This window comes from Cervus canadensis, chromosome 15 (genome assembly GCF_019320065.1).
Source record: "Cervus canadensis isolate Bull #8, Minnesota chromosome 15, ASM1932006v1, whole genome shotgun sequence".
In the NCBI taxonomy this organism is placed as follows: Eukaryota; Metazoa; Chordata; class Mammalia; order Artiodactyla; family Cervidae; genus Cervus; species Cervus canadensis.
Window position 1 is genome coordinate 73,339,989 of NC_057400.1, and position 11,874 is coordinate 73,351,862.

At 36.7% G+C, this 11,874-nt stretch overlaps 1 non-coding gene across 1 annotated transcript; it reads left to right on the plus strand.

The window, feature by feature from the left end:
- Positions 1-8,790: 8,790 nt before the first annotated feature.
- TRNAY-GUA lies at positions 8,791-8,863 on the plus strand. Its single transcript has one exon. It is a non-coding gene; the product is annotated as a tRNA-Tyr (tRNA).
- The last annotated feature ends 3,011 nt before the right edge of the window (positions 8,864-11,874 follow it).

Sequence of the window (11,874 nt, forward strand, 5' to 3'; positions counted from 1 at the left end):
TGACTAACACCTCAATCCAGCTTATACTTGCAAGTACCTACTTAATTGGGAAACTTATACTAAAGGGGCACTTCTCTGGTGGCTTAGACGGTAAAAAAGCTGCCTGCAATGCAGGAGACCCAGGTTTGATCCCTGGATTGGGAAGATCCTCTGGAGAAGGGAATGGCAACCCACTCCAGTTTTCTTGCCTGGAGAATTCATGGACAGAGGAGCCTGGCAGGCTGCAGTCCATGGGGTTGCAAAGAGTCCAACATGACTGAACATGTCTCACACATACTAAAGGAGATCTCAACCTAAAATGGCCAAATTGGAGATCTTCTGATATTCCAAAATTGCTATTTTTGTGCACACAGAAAAAGTCAGCTGTAAAATCAAGCAGACTGAATGGAATGCTTACTTTGATTGATATCTAGAAGCTTCTTCACTAAAAAAGGTTGCGAGCACTGTCTCTGACTCTGTCTCTCCCTCTGCTTCTCCCATGGATCCTCTTCTATCCAAATTGCCTAGCCCAGACACTCTTTTTCTCTTTCAACTCTTTTGCCTCCTGCTGCTCCCTCTTCCCAAGTAAAGGGGGAAAAATCAGAAGTGATTATAGCTCCCTTAAAGAGAAACAGGGAGATGGGAAACTTCGTCAGTGTTTTTGTTCACACTGGACCCAAGCAGAAATTAGAGTCTTGGCTAAAAAACTTCCAATCCAAGTCAGGATTCACTGGGATTTGCTAAGGGATTTGAGTTACCCATCTGGACCTGCAAGATCAGGTTTTCAGAGCTTTATCAATTAACACAGCTGTTAGTTTCTGAAAGCAAAGCTAGGGAATGGAGAAAGAAAACAGAATAGAAATAGCCCTTAATGGATATTTGAATCACAGACTCTTATTGAATGTAAGGAATTAGCTCAGAAATAACTTGAACTTATCCCAGGGCTTTTTCCAAAAACCATCAGACAGAGATTCAACACTGCAAGCAAAGATCTAATGAATGAATCCTAGAATATTATGAAAGGTTTGAAAAAAAATTTTTTAAGCAATATTCTGACTTGACACCTGAATCAGTCTCTAACCACCAAAATCATTCTTTGCTTAACTCTGCCTTTTTAGAAGGCTTAGATGAGGATTTACTCTAATCAAAAGACACAATCTAGGTTTGTTCGGGTTACATACAAACACCCTTGTTATGCTAGCTGACCAACTTTTCAAGACCATAAAAAAAGGAAAGGAGAAAGGAAAGGAGGTATCTGCAAAAATTATGAACCTCCAATTGCACCAATTAAGTACACAATGCCTGTCGAAGTTTAACCAACTCCCATTTAATTTTAATTCCCAATGGGTAGAGAAAGCTAGCTTGAAGGAATAAATAAAGAAATGCTTCTTCAGAATTATGACACTGAGGGAATAAGAATCTGATTTTCTCTACCTGTACCTTCAGACTAGAGTTCTCAGGATCACTTATCTATTAATAGATTACCTCTAATTCCTGAGACTGAGGGGAAAGTAAGGGATGGGAAAAATTCTTTAATGTATTCAACTGTTATTTACAACTAGTAAGTTTATATTGTGGTATCTAATTCAGGACTTACTTTAGCAAATGAATCTATGAAATCTCTCATTGTATCCGTATGTTTATGTGTGCCTTTGTTTTTACCTTTGGATGATATTATCAGAATTAATTTGTGAGTTTTACTTAACTGGACTACAGGAAATTAAGCACCTATATAAATTCTCAAAAAAATTAAAAAATACAGGAGGTAACTAGCCAGAATTAATTTCAAGTTCATGTGAAGTGAGAGATATTCAATATTAAATTAATACCTGGTATTAATGTTTAAGTTTATTGATCTAATAGATGTACATATCTTTAGAGTCATCATTATAATACTTTTATTGCACATAGGTTTAATATTCATTAAATAAAATCTTATTTTATATATATATATATATATAGCAAATTTGTCAGCAAGGAAAGTAACTTAATGTGAAGAAATTTTTAATGAAAGAAAATGTGAGATAAGAGCTTTAGATAAAATCTATTAAGAGTAATTATATTTTAGGAATGTCTATCTAAAATAGTCTCCAGATTTTGGTAATCTGAAATTCTACAGTTATGCTAAATTAAGTTTCGGAAGTTTATTGATTAGCTAGGTCATTCCCAAATAAAATAAGATACTGAAACATTAATTAGTAAACACTGGCTTCTTTTTACAGAGAAATGAAAAGTTAAAACTATTTATATGTTTGGTGCCACACTGAGATATTTTTTATAAGGAAACACGTTTTTCAAGAAATTATTATTTGGACTTATGTTTACCAGTCTACAGAGTACTGATATAAAGGACACTTCTGGTTACTTAGGGCTTCCCAGGTGGCTCAGTGAGTTAAGAATCTGCTTGCAATGCAGGAGACACTGGTTCAGTCCCTGGGTTGGGAAGATCTTCTGGATGAGGGCATGGCAGCCCACCTCAGTATTCTTGCCTAGAGAATCCCCATGGACAGAGGAGCCTGGCAAGCAACAGTCCATGTGGTCACAAAGAGTCAGACATGACTAAAGTGATTGAATACACACACGGATACTTAAGGAACCTTGAGTATGGTGTGTATTCAGTGAAGAAAGCATGAGGAATGGAAGTGCATTGTATTAAGGAAAAAGAAGCAGGTCTGACTTACAGCTGACTGTTTCTGGGTGGAAAATATGAAAATGATGGTACAGAAAGTGGTGAAATGTTTGTGGAAGTGGACCCCAAGGAAAAAGTTTTCTGCATGGTCAGGATTGTCAAAGTTTAAAATAAATTTAATTGAGTTCATGAATTTAAAAGTAAGCTGGTTTAAATTTTGAATTTGGATTTTCTCTCAGTTAAGAGGACAAATTTTCTTATGTTGAATTGCCTTTGATAATAGATTTTAAGCTCTTTATCTTTTAAGTGCTATGCTCTGTACTTGTCTTTGAAATCTTTTATCGTTATTTTGGCTAAGTGAATAACTCTTGTTTCACAGGGAGCTATGATTCTACCTGACTGAGTGTTCTAAACTCTTATGACATTTTTTTGACAAAACTTCCTGAATTAAATTTTAATGATGTCCTCTTGACCTCTAGCTATCTTTGGAATGCTTCAAAGATCCCCTGAAATACCCCAAAGAGAGGTATTAAACTAATTAGGTTTATTTGGTAGGTTAAACTACATAGAAAAGTGAAAGTGAACGTGAAAGTGAAGTCACTCAGTCGTGTCTGACTCTTTTCGACCCCATGGACTGTAGCCCACCAGGCTCCTCCCTCCATGGGATTCTCCAGGCAAAAGCACTGGAGTGGGCTACCATTTCCTTCCCCCAAATTACATAGAAAGTATTGTCAAATGAGTAATAAATCTTCTTATGTTACATTGTATAGTAAATACTTACTAACGTAGGTATTCTAGAAATTATATGGCATTCCAAAACTTCTGACATGTCCTGGTAAAATGTTATGTCATAATTCCAGTCATTATCTTAAAGAGTTGTATGTTATAGCAGTAACCAAGGTCCTTTGTCAATTGTATTGTAATCAGATTTTAAACATGCTTCTTAAGTCTTTTGTCATTTTAGACATTCATGGTTTTATTCTAATGTATTTGCAAAGATGCATCTTCTTCAAGAAGATTTATAGAAAGGACTATTGGATAAATACAAGTTTCTGATTTTCAGACTAAAACATTGAACTGGGTAATAAGTTAAAGAATTCTAATGGAAAACCTAATGCCTTCATAAAAATATTAACAAAAAGGATTGGTTATATAAGACTGAGTGAACTGGTGAATGTGGTTATAATTTTTAAGGTTTCTGTCTGAAAAATTACTAGTTTGTATCTATGTTTTCCAGGTATAAGGAAAACCTTCCCCTCAAACTAATTAAGACTTACAGTAATTTGGTAAGTTATACCTTTGAAAACAGAATTGAAACATTCACCTTTTTGCTCTATCTGATCCCTCCAGAGATTAGCAACTCTTAGGTTTCCAGAAGCTTTACCAGATAAATTAGGAAGACGTCACTAACAGGTACAGAAAGCTTAAAGCATTCTGAGGACCTTGAAAATGGAGGAATACACCTACATCTGTTAGGCAAAATCTGTGATAAATCCTGGCATGACTTTCCGTGCCCTGAGAGTTTTTTTAAAAGTTCAGTGTGAGGCTCCTCATAAAAGTTCCATCAAAGCAAAAAAGGACTATATGATCAATTATAGTTACATAAATGATCAGGTCAAGTTTATTGAGACCAGACTTATTTTGCAAACAAATTAGATTTAATTTGGTTATACTTGGTAGAAAATGAGGGTAATTTTTGAGAAAGTAAATATTATGTTTCAATGAATATTAAATCCCAGTTTTGTTAATAGAGATCTGTATTTAATAAGACTTCCTGTACAGTTCCTTTTTGTTCCATTATGTTAAAGTTTAATTAAATTATTAAAAAGACACTCTAAGTTTGTTTCTGAAGCATATCTTAGTAATGTATCATTGGATGAAAATCAGATGCCCCATGATCTGAAACCAGAGACTGTCTCCAACCTAAGGATCCATATCAGGTACTCTTAACTACTTCATGCACAGAAAAACTGAAGGAAATTGACTCTTTGATTAACTCCCACTTACAAAGGATCCTTACACCGGACTGGCTGATAGAGACAATGGCTGACCTCAAAATCACTTTATTTTTTTAAATTTATTTATTTTAATTGGAAGCTAATTACTTTACAATATTGTAGTGGGTTTTGCCATACATTGACATAAATCAGCTATGGGTGTACATGTTCAAAATCACTTTAAAACAATGCTGAAACAGAGGAGGAGCTGCACTCACACTAGGATGAAAAGATGACATCAAAAATAGACAACTAGTCCAAGATCCTGGACCTGACTCATATGATCTTTATAATGTTTTCTTGAGTTCTTGGACCTTTGCATATGAATCAAATGTTTTCCTATTATGGAATTACCCTATGCTGATTTTAAAAATCAAATCAACCCACTTGTTGGGTTTGCCACCAATTACCTGTGTCTAGTACTCTGAGGATGCCTTGGTGGATTTCTCCCCTCCAAAGCTCTGATTGGATAACCCTTAGGAAATTACTTTAGAAGAAAGACAGTTCAGTCCTGTTCAGGCTACTTTTGATATTACCAGATAGGAATCCCCTCACCAGTCAACTAATAATACCTTCTCTGACCCTGGCCACAAAAAATGAATTTTCATCTAAAGTTACTCAAGCTCAATAAGAGAAACAAGGAAAATTTCAGCCAAGAAATAAAACTTCTCACAATTACAAAATGGATATGTGGTTAATACCAGACTATGGTCATTTAAGTTTGAAGCTCCTCTATGTTGGAAACAATTAAGTCATATTAAGGATGACCAACCTAGTAACATTAGGAAACTAGGCTGGATGCCTTATGAATGATGCCTACACATTACTACCATTAGTGATTGGTATGGAACTGACTGGGTCAGATGACCAGAGATTCACTGGGTTGCACCTAATGGAGCTCAGTGAATTTGTGGTACTTAGTTTTATGGCCTTAGCTTCCACCAGGATGGATAAGAAGATGTATCCTGGGATTCCCTCGGACTCGAGGTCACATAAGTAACAATTTAGAGATGACCCTGGCCAATCTACCATTGGTACAAATCCAGTGGGTCAATTGTATTATACTGGTATGACCATTTAGCAGCTATTTTTGCACCTTCAATAGGATTGGAGAATGTAATCACCCATATTGAAGCCTTAACAAAATTTACTCAACGGGCTTAAATGATAATAACCAACTATTAGCCAATTGAATTCTGAGATTTCTATGATGAGAAAAGCAGTGCTACAAAACCACATGGCCCTTGACATTCTTACAGCATCTCATCTCATTACTTCAAACTGAATGCTGTACCTGATGAATCCTCTAATATAATGCACTTAATGAACCATATCAGATTAGAAGAAAAATCAGATTTCTTTCTTAAATGACCCACTCCTTAGTCTTGATGATCTCTTCAGAAACGGGTTTGGCAAGGGAAATTCTTGTCTTAAATATTTACTTATAACTCTATTAATGTTATTAGTTATATTATTTTTATTTTGCCTGTATTGCAAGGTTATTGTTTCTTGTATTACCAAATGTATGACTGAGCCTCAAGCAAAAATAATAATGACTCAGCAACTTGAAGCAGTTGACCAAATACATGGTTCTGTATGAGATCAATGATTGTAGTAGTGTAACTAAAGATATGGAAAGATGCGACAAGAGGGAATTTTCCTGCACCATAACAGACTAGTAAGACAGGTGGCCCAGAGTTACCTTTAGTTACTGTTAATAAGACCTAGTCCAGTAATAGCACACTGAGTGGCTGATCAGCAAAATCTCTCCCAGATCTGGGAATGAGCCTTCCTAGCACCATGGGGCAAAATGGTCATGAAATGCCTCCCAAAGCATGGTCAAATTTATGATCATGAGGGGGTCCTGTCAACTACAAATTAGCACTTGGCATTGGTACTTGCTACCTTTATAAGGATTAAATTGTGTGCTACTGTGCTGCTGATTTTCAATACTACCTGAAAGGAGTTCAGAGTGGAGAGCAGAAATGAGGCACTTTGTGCTCTGGGGAAAACTGGCAGAACAGGTCTTTAGATTGGTATTTTCAGGAGCCAAATTTATGAGCCCAATTCTTGTGTTTCCTCTAATCTAGAAATGCTCTAAAATTCTTCATGGTGAGGTTTGCTCCTTGCGATTAGCAGTAGTCTTCACAAGACTAGTGGAAATCTTCTGCAAAAAGTATGTGTTTGATTGCATGTACTCCCCCTTCAGCAAAATCACATATACACTGACCTTCCACCCTACGTTTTTGGAGCAGTTTCTCAGAGCTATCTGTAATACTGTCTCCCAGGCTATAGTTCTCATTTTGCCCCAAATAAAATTTAACTCATGACTCTCATGTACATTTTTTTTAAAGTCGACAACAGTATCCTTTTAGAGTCCTTTTTATTTCTGTAGTGTTGATAATAAAGTTAGTCTTTCATTTATGATTTTAGTAATTGTCTTACCTTTTTTCCTGGATTTTAATCAAGCTAAAGGATTGCTGATTTTGTTGACCTTTTCAAATAATCAGTTTTTGGTTTAATTGGACATCTCTGTTGTTTCTATAGTCTCTATTTCATTAATTGTCACTCTAATCCTTATTATTTCTTTTCTTGCTTGCCTTACATTTAGATTGCTATTCTTTTTTAGTGTCTTAATGTGAAAGGTTAAGTTATTGACTTAGGTTCTTTCTTTTTTCTTAATTAGGCATTTACAGCTATAAATTTCCCTCTAAACATAGCTTTTGCTGCATTGCATGGATTTTTTAATATGTTGTATCTTCATTTTCATTCAAAATACTTTCTTATTTTTCTTTTGAATTTTTCTTTGGCCCATTGGCTATTTAGAAGTATGTTGTTAGTTTCTCAATTTCTTTCCTGAGATTGATTTCTAATTTTCTTCCAATGTAATTGGAGACTACACTTTACATTATTTCTGTTCTTTTAAATTTATTGGAGTTTGTTTTATGGGCTATGATCTGTCCTGGAGAATGTTCCATATGTACTTTAAAAGAATATGTGTTATTTTTGTTGGGTGGAGCATTCCATAGATGTCTGTTAGGTCTATTGTATTTACAGTGTTGTTCAAGTCTTCCATTTTTTTGTTAACTTTTTAAAAAATCTCCTCCAGCTTTATTGAGATATAAGTGACATACAGTACATCATACTTGTATGACATACAGCATAGTGATTTGACTTATATGCATCATATAATGATTAACACAGTAAGTTGAGTTAACATCCATCATCTCACATAGATACAAATATTTTTTTCCTTGTGATGAGAACTCTTAGGATTTACCCTCTTCACTTTCATAAATATTATACAACAGTGTTAACTATAGTCATCATGTTATACATTATAGCCCTAGTATTCACTTATTTTATAGATGGAAGTTTGTGCCTCTGACCACCTTCCTCAAATTCCCCTTTTCTCCAGCTCCACACCTTTGATAATCACAAATCTGACATCTTTTTCTGAGCTTTGTGTTGTTGTTGTTTTAGATTCCACATATAGGTGAGGTCATTTAGTCTTTGTCTTTCTCTGTTTGACTTATTTCACTTAAAAAGTCATAATTACCCTGAAGCTCCATCCATGTTGTTTCAAATGGCAATATTTCCTTATTTTGACTGAATAATATTTCATCGTATACATATAGCACAATTTCTTTATCTACTTATCCATTGATGGACACTTAGATTGTTTCCACATCTTGACTACAGTAAATAATGCTGCTATGAACTTGGGGGTGCAGAAATATTTTCCACATAGGGTTTTGCTTTCTTTGAATTTATTCCAGAGGTAAAATTGCCATATCATATGATAGTTCTATTTTCAATTATTTTAGAATGCTCCATACTGTTTTCTATGATAGTTTCACCAATTTACATTTCCAGCAAGAGTACACAAAGGTTTCCTTTTCTCCACATTTATTATTTTTTGCCTTTTTGATGCTAACCATTCTAACAGGCATGAGGCAATCTCATTATGGTTTTGATTTACTTTTCCCTAGTGATTTGTGATGTTGAGCATCTTTTCACGTATCTGTTGTCCTTATTAATCTTATGTCTATTTCCTCCATTATTGAAAGTGGATTATTGAAATCTCCAACTATTATGTTTAATTCCTCTCTTCATTTCAGTCAGTTTTGCTTTCTGTATTTTGGTCCTCTGTTATTAGGTGCATATATGCTTATAATTGTGACTTCCCAGGTGGCTCAGATGGTAAAAGCATCTGCCTGTAATGCAGGAGACCTGGGTTTGATCCCTGGGTTGGGAAGATCCCCTGGAGAAGGAAATGACAACCTACTCCAGTACTCTTGCCTGGAAAATCCCATGGACGGAGGAGCCTGGCAGGCTACAGTCCATGGGGTCACAAAGAGCCGGACACGACTGAGCAGCTTCACTACACTACACTTTGCTTATAATTATTATATCTCTTCCCAGAGGGTTGACTCTTTTATCACTATAAAATGTCCCTCTTTGTCTCTAGTAATTTTTCTGTGTTAAAGTGTATTTTCTCTGTTGTCAGTATAGCCACCTCAGCTTTCTTCAGTTCTTACAAGAAATAAATCTCTTTCCATCCTTCTATTTTCATTCCACTTGTGTCTTTAAAGAATGTTTCCTCTGTGCTGTGCTTAGCTGCTCAGTCATGTCTGACTCTTTGCAACCCCATGGACTACAGCCCGCTAGGCTCCTCTGTCCATGGCGATTCTCCAGGCAAGAACACTGGAGTGGGTTGCCATGCCCTCTTCCAGGGAATCTTCCCAACCCAGGGATCAAACCCAGGTCTCCCACATTGTAGGAGGATTCTTTACCGTTTGAGCCACCAGAGAAGCCCAAGAATACTGTAATGGGTAGCCTTTCCCTTCTCCAGGGGATCTTCCCAACCCAGGAGTTGAACTGGGGTCTCCTGCATGGCAGGTGGATTTTTCACCAGTTGAGCTACAAAGAAGCCCAGAGCTCCCATGTGCTGTGCTGCGCTTAGCCGCTCAGTCATGTCTGACTCTTTGCAACCCCATGGACTACAGCCCGCCAGGCTCCTCTGTCCATGGCGATTCTCCAGGCAAGAATACTGGAGTGGGTTGCCATGCCCCCTTCCAGGGGATCTTCCCAACCCAGGGATCAAACCCAGGTCTCCTGCTGCAGGTAGATTCTTTACTGTCTGAGTCATCAGGGAAGCCCAAGAATACTGGAGTGGGAAGCCTATCCCTTCTCCAGGGCATCTTCCCGACCCAGAAATCCTGCATTGCAGGTGGATTGTTTACCAGCTGAGCTTCAGGGGACGTTCCTTTATCCACCTGCCTATTTATAAGATTACTTAAATCATTCACATTTAATATTTGGATTAATTAATATGTTAATATTTGGATTATTTATATATTTGGATTGACATCTGCCATTTTACTTTTTGTTTTCTGTATATATCATGTGTTTTTTATTGTTGTTCCTCTATTCCTCTTCTACTGCTTTCTTTGTATTAAATGAGTATTTTCTGGTTAGTATTTCAGTTTCTTTGATAATTTTTTCAGTATATCTTTAAGGGTTTTTTCCCTTTGGTTTTTTAGTGATGGCTCTAAGATTTACCATGCACATACTAACATCAGAATCAGCTTCAGATTTACACTAGTCAAATTCCAGTAATATGTAAAAATGATACACCACAGTTCTAGTCTCTCTTCTTCTTTTGTGTGCTATTATTGTCATATATATTACATATACTAACATTATAGACCCAACAATGCATTACTATAATTATTACTTTACTATCTGTAGTTATTTCCTTAGCAGCTTGCTACCACCCACCTTTTTTGTAGTTATTGGCAATATGTATTTTTCAATGTGTTACACACTCTACAAAACATTATAAACATATGATTTTATACAATTCCTTTTTAAATCAGCTAAGAAAGGAAAAGAGAAAAATATGTCCTTGTCCTGTCTTTTATAGTTATATAATTGCTATTGCATACCTTTCCTTTTCCCTCACTCTGACTGCCCTCCCTTGGCCTCTTTACAGGCAGCTTCAGACCTCCTTGTGACATTTAGGACACAAAATATCCAGGCGCCTCCCCCAGCAGCTGTGGAAGCTACCCTGGAGGGTCAGCCTCACCAGAGCAGGAGAAACAGAGAAGCAAGCTATGCTGAACTCTCTGCTTCTGGGGCCTGTCTCCAGAGAGTCAGAGAAAAACCATCACCATAGTTGAGCTTCTACTGTGTATCAGGACCAGACAGAATGTGTTACTTACAAGATCATTAGCCTCACAACAGCCTGGCCAAAAAAGTGTCATCATTCCCACTTTGCAGATGAGAAAAGTTAAATGACTTGCTTACAGTCAACAACTGAGACAAGATTTTAAACACTTGTCAGATTGCAGTGCTAGAGTCAAATAAGCTTCCGAGGATGCTGGGGGAAATGCATATTCTTCAGGTGCAATTCTTGAATCTTTATTCAAAGGGTGTCTCCAGGAGGTACCTTGATAAATCCACCTGGTTTTACATTGTGGTGGCTCAGATGATAAAGCGTCTGTGTACAATGAGGGAGACCCGGGTTCGATCCCTGGGTCAGGAAGATCTCCTGGAGAAGGAAATGGCAACCCACTCCGGTACTATTGCCTAGAAAATCCCATGGACGGAGGAGCCTGATAGACTACAGTCCATGGGGTCGCAAAGAGTCAGACACGACTGAGCGACTTCACTTTCACCTTCACTTTCTGATAGAATACAAAGATGGGAGGGGAGGTGTGTGTTGCTGTTTTTAAATTATTTCCCTTTACCTTCCTATTCAATAATGAAACTCTTTTCTAAGAGAGAAAAAATTGAAACACATCGATGCTCTATCAAGCTGGACAGCATCACCTCAGAATACAAATTGTTCTGTTACTTTTCAGTAATTTTTAAAGATCTCTTTCTTATTATAAAATTAATACAAGCATCAAAATGGAAGTAATAAATACTACTTTAGAGGAAATTTGAAAATGCAGAAAAGTATGAAAAGGAAAAACATAAATCACACAAAGTTCCTTTATTAAAAAAAAAAAACAACCACTATTACTATTTTGGTGCATTTTCTTGCTTCTCTCGAGTTTTCTGTATATCAGATGTACACATGAGCATGATTACAGGGCCCTTCAAGCACTGGGGGAATAAGCCAGTGACAGAAGAGGAAGAAAAGAGGGAGCAGGGCAAGACATGGTTCCTACCCTGGAAGAAATTGATGGCCAAGCTAATGGCCCCAAAGGAATGGACTTAAATGAGATCAGGAGAGACGCAGTCAGCAAAGTCACCATT